Below are 12,048 nucleotides of genomic sequence, written 5' to 3' on the forward strand. Positions count from 1 at the left end.
GAGTGTAATGAATTATCGAAAAGTAAAAAACATGAAGTATGTGGACTTTTGAGATTTTTGAGATGTAGGCCGGCATACGTCAGCACAGAGAAGTCAACTGTTTTCAGTGGAAAGATTAAGTTATAATTTATTGTTCATTTTGATTAAAATCACAAGATCAAAAAAATGTTGAATAAATTAAATAAATGAAAAAAAATAAACATAGCCATTCACAATAAGATCTATAACATGCATTTACAAGAAAAGAAAAAGAAAAGGTGAATTTTAATTTCATGTTTAAAGCTGAAGTAATTTATGCACCAGAAATATTTTTAAATATGCCATTTCCCGTCTGTTAAAATATATATTTATTTATTACTTTGGCCATGTAAAAAGCGGCATGATATACAGTCAGCCAGTCATTATACTGTAGCAGAATAAAAACAGACGGGGTGATCAGGTCAATTATCCCTTGTCTCTACATATTTCACTGGGATAAGAAATTGTAGTATTTTAATAAAAAAATGTATATATCTTCAATAATTTTGAATGTTTAAAGTTAAAATGCCTTGATGGATTTGTTTCATACAAACATGCCGCTTTTTGCTTCACGAGATGTTAATTGATGGACTGGAATCATGTGGATTACTTGTAGATTATTGTGATGTTTTTAACAGCTAATCCTGACGGCACCCATTCACTGCAAAGGATCCATTGGTGAGCAAGTGATGTATAACGCTAGATTTCTCCAAAAAAGCAACAAATTCATCTACATTTTAGAACTTTTTGGAGTAAATTGTCAGCAAATTGTAATGAGAACTATTCCTTTAAGGGTGTAAGGAGGAAATCAATGCAAATGTCATTTTTTCTATTTTCACATGAGCAATTAGGAAACAAGTATGAGTAACAGTCTAATCAAGCACAGGAGGAAATTGGATAAATGAAAAATGCAACCAGCCCTGCTGGACATAAACTCAGAACATGAATTAAGCGCACACACATACACATACTGCAGCAGTCCAATAATGCAGATAGGATGTGAACCAAAATCAATTGCTTTGACCTCCATTTACGCAGAAATAACAGAGGAAGTCTTGTGGGGACAAAACGGTGGAACAGAATTTCATTGATTGGAGTGCTAAAAAGGAAAGGTCTAAAAATAGCCCAGAGTTCCTGAGGAGATGCATCCTTCAGTCTGTGTGTAGTAGTGTTTGCTGTCATTCTGAGGAGCTGGGAGAAAGAGAGCGACAAAGTATAATGGGTTCAAATGTCCAGGGGGCCAAATCTTCATTCTGCCGGGAGGAAACTGGAGATGAAAGAGAGAGAGAAAGCTTGAGGTGGCGAGAGTGAGTTTTGTAGAACAATGCCAGAGGCAGCCAGTCCATCCACTGAAGCATAAGGGTTGTGAATGTGAGAACACAACTGTGCCCTGCAGTGTCACATGCTATACTTCATCTAAAATGATCTTTAACAACATTTTTTATATATATAAATATTATGCATGGAGTTTTTACTGAACCCATTTATTCAAACGACATGAAATAGCCTATAAATATACATAAAAAAAAAAAAAAAATATATATATATATATATATATATATATATATATTGTTTTCCTAAGGTTTTCAAACTATATATGTTTAAGGATGTCATTATTTATTAAAAAATAATAAGAGCTTATGAATATGAAAAATAAATAAATAAATACAGGAACAAGCCTATATTCTAAGTTATTCATAACATCTTAAATTTAGAATTTAGGCCTGTTATTCACTCACAAATAAACATTTGATCTCTCTTTTACTTTTTTCTTTTTTTTTAATGAATTAGTATTTTGTACAATAAATTGTTGCTCATTTGTAATTTGCTTTGAAAAATAGTGTTTGCTAAATAACTCACATTTATTTGTTTATACGCCCATGATATTCTTCTAAAATTCATCAAAGAAGAAGCATTAAGTCTTTTGAAAGAGTAAATGAACAGAATTTTCATTCTCATTTGAACTATCCTTTTGCAAGATACTGTGACCAGTTACAGCGTATAATAAAAAACGCTAAAGAAAAAAACTGGTCGAGAAACAATATTTTTTACACAGAAATTACTAGTGAATTTGACGATTAATTTCAAAGAAACAGCAAGCAACATGAATTAAACATGACATTTTGAAGTCCCATTATCCATTATTTACATTCATTATTTATCATCAAATGTTTGATAGGTAAGAAATTGCATACACAAGGCTTCACAGATGATTCAGAGCTCACAAATCTGTTATAATGAAAAATAAAGACAGCACCTCAATTAACTGTTTCTTTCGCTTCTCTTGGTCTCTTGGTCTCTCTATCTCTCGCTCTCCTCCTCACTCCGGCTGTCTTTGAGACAAGGACAATAACATAATTATGTGCATTTATGTATACTGTTCCTATGGTAACACAGTGCCCTATGAGTGCACTGGAACCTGAAGAGTTTGTAGAGGGTCTGCACTGTCTGTGAGAGAGCAAGAACATAATTATATTATCAGGGCATGCATCATACCGATCACATTCTCTCCCCATAATGCACTACAACTGATGGCTTGAGCTAATGAGGATGCGGGACAATCTCAGAGCTAAAAGAGCAATAATCAATTCAGTGGTTAATAGGCCCATCAATCTTTAAAAGATCACACCCATAGTGAATTAAAAGCCGATTCTATTAACTTATCCTTTGTCTTTGAGTACTACAATCGCTGCTGTAGATATTGTAGGCAATTACAGTACTAGATTTTGTGTCTGTGAGAAAGAGACAGTACATACAGAAAAAAGTAAAACATGTTGAGTGCTTTTCATAGGTTGTCCACTAGAGGGAGTTTTATGCATGTTTGTGTGTTTACAGCCCCATTTTTTCTTAGTCTTTTACCCTATTTGTATGTTTGCATCTTTAAACAGACACATTGTATGTTGCATTGGTTGGCAGGTAGTTTATACAAATAAAAATAGCTACTCGTGCTTTGCTTTTTGCAGATCTTACCTGTTGAGGAAAGGTAGGTTCACTTTGGTCTGTTCTCTGGAGTTTAATTACGTTGGGCTTGAGTGGCATCCTGATAGCCCTGAGCGGCACGCAGAGATAGAAACATGGGTACTAAGAGCTTTTTGAAAGCATTATACACAGCTGGATGAGCCTGGAGTGCACAGAACTTTTTGAACACACAGACCTGAGCATATGTCTGTTTACTCAATCGCTATATGTGAATTAACTCTTTACTTCGCCAGGTGGATGAATGGAAAATAAGTCTATCTATCTATCTATCTATCTATGTTTACTGCAACACTCTTTGAGTTATTGAAAATCTATCTCATCGAAATAGGTGTTGCTTGAATAACAAACTGCATTTTTCTACATCGTGCTTCCAGATGACATTTAAGTGGCAGAGAATTGACATTATCTTTCCCAGGTGGTCCAGGTTATGAACCACTGAACAGCAGGAATTCAAGCCAGAGAACATGGCAGGAGGATCATTTAGGTCAGACAGTTTATCTGCCCACAGGTTTTTGTAGACATTATGTTTTCCATCCATGCCCGGTAGAGTGTAGAAGATAGATTCACCGTTAATATTCTATCAAGTATGGAAGAGCTAAGCTGGGACCTCACCGTTAAGAGGTCAGGTTGCCAGATTCTCCTCAAGGGCTTATACAAAATAAATACACTTGGAGATACGCTGAAAGCGGAACGGCCAAGAAATGGAAGTATTATTTATAGATGTGTATGGTGAAAATGCAGCAAGAGATGAGCCTAGGGAATGCAGGAGCCAATCATTTTTTGCGAGTAATTCCTTGTAGAAAACATGACTGGATGCCACTTTATCACAACAAAACTCCTCATCAATAATGCAGGTATCAATATGAGCAAATAATTTACGTAGAGAAAGTTCACAAGGAAAGAAAATATCTGTTTCTTCTAGTACTCTGTCATTTAAGACCACCCTCAGTCTAAGGCATTATTGTGGAGATCTGATTCTTATCTGTGTCCTTGAGAAAGAAGAACATGGAAGCTTGCTGAAAATCGCCTGCTTTTTAGTGTGACCATGAAGTAACGTTCCACATGTCTGTTGGTGGTGGTAATGATAGAGAATGGACTCAGAGGCGGGAATGATTATGGGGGTAATCAGAGTAACAGGCACACGAGCTGTCAGGTGGGAACGAATGTGAGTGATCTCAAGTATGATTTATGAGCGGCAATCCAGGAGAACTAAATTATTGCCTCCGCCTCTCATAAAAAAAAAAAAAACCCCATCTGGAGTGGAACATGCTGACATACTTAAATCACATTCGATCAGTCTAGGTGGTAATAAAATGTATGGACATATGCTCCTCTATATGAATATTATGGTTTATGGTGTCATTTGACAGGCAGAAGTTTTTGTTTAAGGGTCAATGACACAACGGTCATTTTTTATCTTTTGATTTATTCACAAATGTAAAAAATTAAAAATGCAGTTCATACACAGAATAACTTGATACATCTCAATGATGAGCATGTGTTTAATAAAAAAATGTAAAAAGGACATTTTAAATTATACGTTTCTGTCTTTTAAATGCAAAGAAAGATCTTTTAAAAGTCCAATTTAAAACACATAAAAGTTAGTACAAATTCATGTTATTTTCATATGGTTTTGAAAAACATTTCTAAAATACGCTGCAAAAATAAATTCCACACCCTCAACAATATTTCTCCAAACATTACCTTGAAAAGATGCGTTATTATTTTTTGTTTTTACTTTACCTGTGTGTGTGTGTGTGTGTGTGTGCGTGTGTGTGTGTGTGTGTGTGTGTATATATATATATATATATATATATATAATAAAAATTTATATTTACATGCTAATTAAAGGCTAGTATATACTGTATATGAAACTTTTGTGTACTCTAGGTTATGTGATCTAAGAAAAAGTTTTGCGAGCAAAAGCAAAAACACTGAAATATAATTTCTCCATCCATCTAATTTATTTATTTATTTTTTTTGCCACCACCATGTTACCTTAGGGGTGCTGAAGAAACAAAAATGAATTTCTAAAAACCTGGCACTTCTTTTAAACCTGATTTTCAAAAGATTTTTAAAAGATGTCCTTATCTTGTCGTTGACCTACTGTACGTACAGCCGAAACTGGTTAGATGAGGCTATTTAGTTACATTAAAGTTACATCAGTTCAACATGAAAACAAAAGGACGTCATTCTATGAATATGACTGACATTATCATGTGCCAAAATGAGAAGCTGATGCTGACATCTACAAATGCCCTTTACACACATCTCTTCTGCTGAATTCACTTCACTTTCTCTTCACTTCAGATTTGAGAAGTGTGCCATCGTAAGTCAGCTGGATAACTTGGATCAGTCATTGAAAAGAATATCGCCTCGGGGTCTGACGGACTGAACCGTCATACATCCGTCAGCCCTTCTGACTTCACTGCCTTTACAAGCAGAAACACACAGATGATTCATATTTCTTTAAAAGCCTGCTCTAATCACCTGCTCTCACAGAATATAAATCGAAAACACAACGCCCTCAGCAAGACATCCTTCCCTGCCGAGTAGCGTTCACGGGCTGCGGCACCATTCGTGCCTCTGAAAACAGAAAGTACATGTCTAAAAGGGTTGTAGTGGCTCTGGCCTTGGAGCAAAATAAGAAGTAGAATTGGGAAGGAAAGCCTGGGACTCAATGTCTAACTAGATCAGACCTTTTTTTAAAGGGTTCTTATCTATCATGGTTTTGCTGCTAAGAGCACTCTTCCTTACTCTGCCGTTTCCACTGAAGAGACACTGAGAGGCTGAGAGAGGTAGATAAATGAGGTGAAAATAAGAAAAAAAGGAGAATGCGAAATAGAAAGGCAGAGAAAGAGATTAGGAGAGAAAGGTAAATGGTTTCTTCAACTGCAGGCAATTTCATGTCCTAAGGGTTGATTTGTGTCAAAATTTTCAGCTTTATTCTTTTTGCAAAAAAAAAAATGTCTTGGAATATTTTTTTTACAAAGACTTCATAATTTATTTTTGCTACTTTTGAAATGCCTTTAAGTAAGGTTTTATTCTTTGCTCATGTATTCTTTTGCTCTCCCAGACTTTCAATCTTAAACTATAAAATAAAAAACATATTGTCATAATAATATACAGTTGCATAATAATATACAGAAGTTGGTCATAATAATATATTTTATTTTATTATTTTATTTAAAAAAAAAAAAAAATGTGTCTCGTATTTTTTAAGCCACTGACATTAATGTCTCCATAGTAAGTATAAAAAAAGGTTATTACATGGGCAAAAATTGTTGATTGTTGTGGAAATAGTCTTATTCAATACTGAATAAGAAATTCTGAAATTGGTAATATTTCCCTCTTTAATTAGATATCATAAATATATTATTGTCTATTTATTATTCAGCACTGAGTTTTTAATCATTTTTTATTTTCCACACACACACACACACACACACACACACACACACATTGTGGCACCATTTCCACAATAACCATTTTTGCCCATTTAATAACATTATATTTGATTGTACTTATTTACCATGGAAACAACAGTGTGAGTGAAGAGCTTAGGAAATATGAGACCCATAATGTGTTGAGAAAACAGAAAAATCAAGGTAAATATCACTTCTGCACAGAAAAATCCTGTGAGCCTTTTCCAGTCTAGCTGTAATTTAATATTATTAGATTGTGTGTTTTAGGATACATTAAATCCTATCTACAGTATGAATCTCAGCAACAGGAGACTTTTTACTCAAAAATGGTTTTAAATGTAATTTCTCACAGAATGCTATTGAACACAATACATCATTTGAGATGTAGAAATGACACTGTGGTGGAAAACTTTACTTTGGGGGGCGGGGAGGGGGGGGGGGGGATTCTTCTGTGATGCATGTACACTAGTGTAAAAGTGCCTGTGAATTAGGCCTGTAGTTGATGAAAGACCCCCAAAAAAGAGTCCGGAATCATGACAAATGTGAGGTCTACACTGTAAAAAAAAAAGAAAAAAAAAGTTGAACCAACTTAAAATTTTAAGGCAACCAGCTTCGGCAGATTTTTTGAGTTTTCTCAACTTGTCGTTTTAAGTTTATACAACAAAAATGTGAGAATCTCCCACAAAAATAAGTTGAGCAAACTCAAAAATCTGATGAAGCTGGTAAAACTTTTTTTTTAAGTTCGCTCAACTTTTTTTTTTTTTTACAGTGTAACATCAGGTAAAATCTAACGGCTTAAGATACAGTGCAGGGAGAAAATTCAGACCAATTGGAGTCACCTTGTCATAAACAGACAGACTGAACCTGATATATTCACCAGGATAAGATGAGAAAGTGTGGATTATATAAGTCATTTTGAATTACTCCTTGCAGCTCCTTTTAACTGTCATTGGTAACTCCAGAAGAAGTCTGACCAGAAGTGCCTTACCTGTACGTACTTTGAGCAATATGTATTGCATGTATAGGTAAAGACAGGTGGTTACAGATAACAGAGAGATGATTGATGGGAGAGTACATCGGCTGAAACTTTTGATTCAGGCAGCATCGCCACGGTAACAAGCTGGAAAATATGATTTTCTTTTGAGTGATTTGTTCCAATCTGATTTGACAGGGAGCGTGACAAGAATCTCAAAGGACCGAGTCTCATCTCCTGACCTGTCCACTTTTCCTTAATCTTTCACAGCTTTTTTCCTTGCTGTTCCCTAAAATAAAATGCTGTTGCTCAAAGGTTTCTCTATTATAGCTCATCATACATAATTGAGTTCTCAGTAAGCACTTTGTCTAAAAATTCCCTGAAAAACACATACACAGATGAGCAGAGACATTACTGATTCCAAATTACATGACAGAAATTGTAGTTAGAAACGTAATCCATTACATTATACATTTTAGGTATAATCAGACTACTTTTAGACTACTTTTGGCCTTTCTTGTTTATCACATTGATCTTGTACCATATTGATATAAAAATACAAAGAGAAAGAAAAATTCCATTCATTGTTATTAACAACATGAAGTGCATTAAACATTACATTACGTCAAGGTTTCCCAAAAATGGTCTTTGAGAAGGAACTGGAGGGGGTTTGTGATTTTAATGAAAAGCTAATAATTAATTTAATCATAACAATGTTCAGTTAAAATAAATCATTTTAAAATCAATCAAAATAAAACACGTACTAAAAATGTTTATGTTTTATTTGTTTACCTGCATGTCATTGGACCATAAGCAACCAACTAGAACCATTAACATGCAGATGTGATACTTCATTATAAATATATTTATTTTAAAATCTCAGGGTACTTTAAGTAAATATATTAGGTGAAAGAAGTTCAGATGACTAAAAAAGAATTTTAATTTATTTTAATGTGCACTGAAAAAATGATACTACATTTTTTAAGGTAAGTGATTGCAAACAATTTATTTAAGCTTCATTAAAAAAAAAAAAAACATGCTGAAAGTTAGTCAAATAAATTTGTTTAAACGTAGCTAAAATAAATTGATTGTAACCACTTACCTTAAATTTTTAAATATTTTTTGTAAATTCAGTGAATCATTTTTTCAGTGTGTTTGAAAGACAAAAGTCTTCCAAAGACATAGAAATACATGGTTAAATAACCTACTGAGTGATTTTTCAAATAAAAATGAATGTGTTCCTCTGTAGTTGATGCAATGTTGAAACACTTCTTAAACCTGAATTTTTTTTTTTTATTCAGTTTTTATTCAAATGCTTTGTCTTCCACAACACAAGACTTTGAGTGTATATAAGCGGTAAGCTATTTTAGAAAGGAAAACTGAAAAGATGAAAAAGAGGAATTAGGAAGAATCAATAAATTATGAATAATGTATTGCTAGTGTGTAAATAACAATGTAATCATGTAATCCATTAAAAAATAACTTTAGTCTGATTACGAGAATTTTAAAATGTAATTTAATCTAATTACAAGTACTTAATTTTTGGAATCTGATTACGTCATCCCAATTACATGTGATCAGTTACTACCCAGCTCTGCAGATGAGACAGATGCTGACATGCAGTAAGCATAATTTGGTTTTTGGAAATATCTGATGTTTAAGATTAATTGCAAATCTGACCACAAAAGAACCAAACAAGATGGTGAGGATATCTCAGCTGTGATTTTTCTTTCCTATAGGGGATCTATCACATAAAGTGCGAGTATTAATATCAGGATCATCATAGTCTCAGTGGTTCACTGCAGCCGGTGGAAATATGTGAGAGTTGTGTTGGTGGTTGCTGTGGTGATTGTTGCTGTGGTGACCATGTCCGGTCCCCCACGAAGGGCTCGTGTTAGGAGGTCTTCCCAGTAGCTTCTATAATGAGGCATTTTTCTCCTCTCAGTGGCCATACGCCCACCCTCCACAACGGCTACACACACTACAAACACGGTGCTCACAGACACATTTGTTAAGGCATGAAACTGTTGATCATGTTGACAAGACTGATCAGTCACTGTGTTCCCAAAAAAGTACAAAACACAAACACACAACAGCGAATGTTAAATTGGAACACCTCGTTCAATAGTTTGTTGTCGTTTCTAACTTTTAATGACTTAAAGGCATGATGGATTCTCTTCCCTTTGTTTGTGCGAATCGGTTTGACAGTTAAAGTGTTTCTGTTTCAGGCTGATGCATTTAGATAATGCTTGACAATCTCTGATTCAGTCTCACACAAGAACACTGTATGCCGCAATGATTGCTCATATATTGAGCTCTTAGATGTTTCTTCTCAAATCGCTTTGAAGAAGTAAAAGTAGATCAAATGATTCATTGTGCTTTTAGTTTGGATTTTAGTTTAGTTTTCAGAACAATGAAACTTATGTTAATAAATGTGACAGACTGTATGTTTAAATTTATGCTTTTTTCCTCCAATTTTAAGCATGTTAGACAGGGTCCTGGTCACAGTAAACAAGGATTTATAAAGGTAATAGGTAGTACAAAATATGTCCATTGTATTTCTATTACTTCATCATTTAATTCATGAATATATATATATATATATATACACACACACACACACACACACACACAAAGTGGACATCAAAATGAGAAAAAAAAACTATAATTTCCCAAATTTAAAGTTATCCTAACAGTAGATGGGCAGATTTTTAGGCATATTTCATAAATTAAGTGTATTCTGAAGCACAGTATAAAAAACTTCAAGTATAAAAAACTCAACAAAATTAGAGAACACTTACAGATACCTAAGTTATTGGTGTTATTATATGACAAATCCTTTTTAACTGGCAGCATTCCTCCAATTTTCACTGAGATTGTAAGATGGTGAGCTGCTCTATGACTGAAACCCTGCAACAGGAGGTTCTCCAGATGAAGGTCAAAATGATGACCCTTTCAGCCATTGCAAGAGAAGTTGGTCATTTCAAATATGTGATTTCTCGAATATTGCAGCTTTACAATGTCACTAACGCATTCGAATCTCCCCAAAAGGCTGGCCGTCTACTTAAGACAAATGCACAAGAAGGCACAATAATGCAGAGACTCTCAATGAGAAATCGGTTCAACACTGCAGCTGGAATTGCTTGCCAGTTCAGCAATGAACAGTATAAGGATTTGTCTCGGCATGTTTAAGAGAAGTTGGACTGAAAGCACACTCTGCAGTGACCAAGCCTCTCATCAGCAGAAAGAATCAAAATGCTAGGCTCACCTTTGCTGAGGAGCATGTAGTGTGAAGAGAGGAGAACTGGTCCAAAGTTCACTTTAGTGATGAGAGCAAGTTTAATTTATTGGGACTGATGGGAAACATTTTGTTTGGCATCAAACTGAGGAAAGACTGAAGCCCAAGAAAATAAAGAAGTCAGTGACAGGTGGAGGAGGAAGTGTCATGATTTGAGGGATGTTTTCTGCAGCAGGAGTTGGACCTCTTAAACAGCTACTTGACAGAGTGAATGCAAATGTTTATCAGAACCTTCAGCAACATGTGGCTGTTTCCCTGCATTCATTGCCCAATCAGCCAGCAATTTTCATGCAGGACACTGCCCACTGTCACACAGTAAAATGAGTGAAGCAGTTCCTTGAAGCTAAGAACATTGAAATAATGAAATGGCCGGGCCAGGGTCCTGATCTAAACCTGACTGACAATCTCTGGAAAATCCTTGGCGACAAAGTTATGGCTAAGAAACCCACTACAGTCACTGCACTGTGGAAGAGACTGGAAGAAGAGTGGACCAAAATCACACCAGAGCAGTGTGAGAGACTAGTGATATCATGTGGCCACAGATGCACTGAAGTAATTCAAAACAATGGCCTGTACACTTACTAATTTCTGACAGCTGTAACCCTCCAAAATTTTAGTTGTAATCTTTGTGATTTTGAGCGATGAAGATTGAAGATGAAGAAAAAAATCAAGTACTTATAGATTGTGGTCTAACTTTGATCTCCACTGTATATATGCACATGTATATATTCTTGGTGTGTGTGTGCATATATAGTAAAAACATATATCAATAAATATATATTAAATAGTAAAAAAAAATATTACTTTAGCTACTTATTTCTATATATATTTTAGTGAAACTTCTATGAAAGTAACAGAAATTCATTGGGCATAGTTTATTTTGATTTAATTTAGTTTATCTCACTGCTCAATCAAATCTCATTTGTCTCATCGCTGTCTAGAAGTAACAACAGAGATATTAAAGAGATATACAGACAGATGCCTTTATAGCAACGGTCCTCTTCCATCTTAGAAGAAAAGATGTTGAAGTTTAAATTTCAAACCTTCCCAGCTATCTTTAAGAAGCAGACTAAAATTGATCAAACTCGACGCCCATAACCTAGTTCCATTTTTTTGTTGTTGTGTTTTTCTGTGCTATTGAGCATCGTCACCAGCAGAAAGCCTTGAGAACTTGATTATTGTGTGCTTTGAAGGCAGAGCTGAGCTATGAGGCAAGTAGAAGCTTCTATGTAAGCGTGTGAGTCACGCTGTTCCATAGAATCAAACACCTACACACAGACCCACAAAGACAGTCACTGGTGTGACGACGCACAGGAATTTCAAATGAAAAGCCTGGTGACCTCAGCCTTGGCAGT

At 34.9% G+C, this 12,048-nt stretch overlaps 1 long non-coding RNA gene across 1 annotated transcript in view; it reads right to left on the minus strand.

Annotated features, from left to right (window-relative positions):
- Window positions 1-24: 24 nt before the first annotated feature.
- Window positions 25-12,048, minus strand: part of LOC131533159 (uncharacterized) — a 21,667-nt gene continuing 9,643 nt past the window's right edge. Inside the window, exons 4-5 of the long non-coding RNA XR_009269054.1 lie at window positions 2,276-2,351; window positions 25-1,285 (exon numbers count right to left, since the gene is read on the minus strand). This is a non-coding gene — a long non-coding RNA (uncharacterized LOC131533159). The remainder of the gene's footprint in view (window positions 1,286-2,275; window positions 2,352-12,048) is intronic.

Source organism: Onychostoma macrolepis, chromosome 24 (genome assembly GCF_012432095.1).
Source record: "Onychostoma macrolepis isolate SWU-2019 chromosome 24, ASM1243209v1, whole genome shotgun sequence".
Lineage (NCBI taxonomy): Eukaryota > Metazoa > Chordata > Actinopteri > Cypriniformes > Cyprinidae > Onychostoma > Onychostoma macrolepis.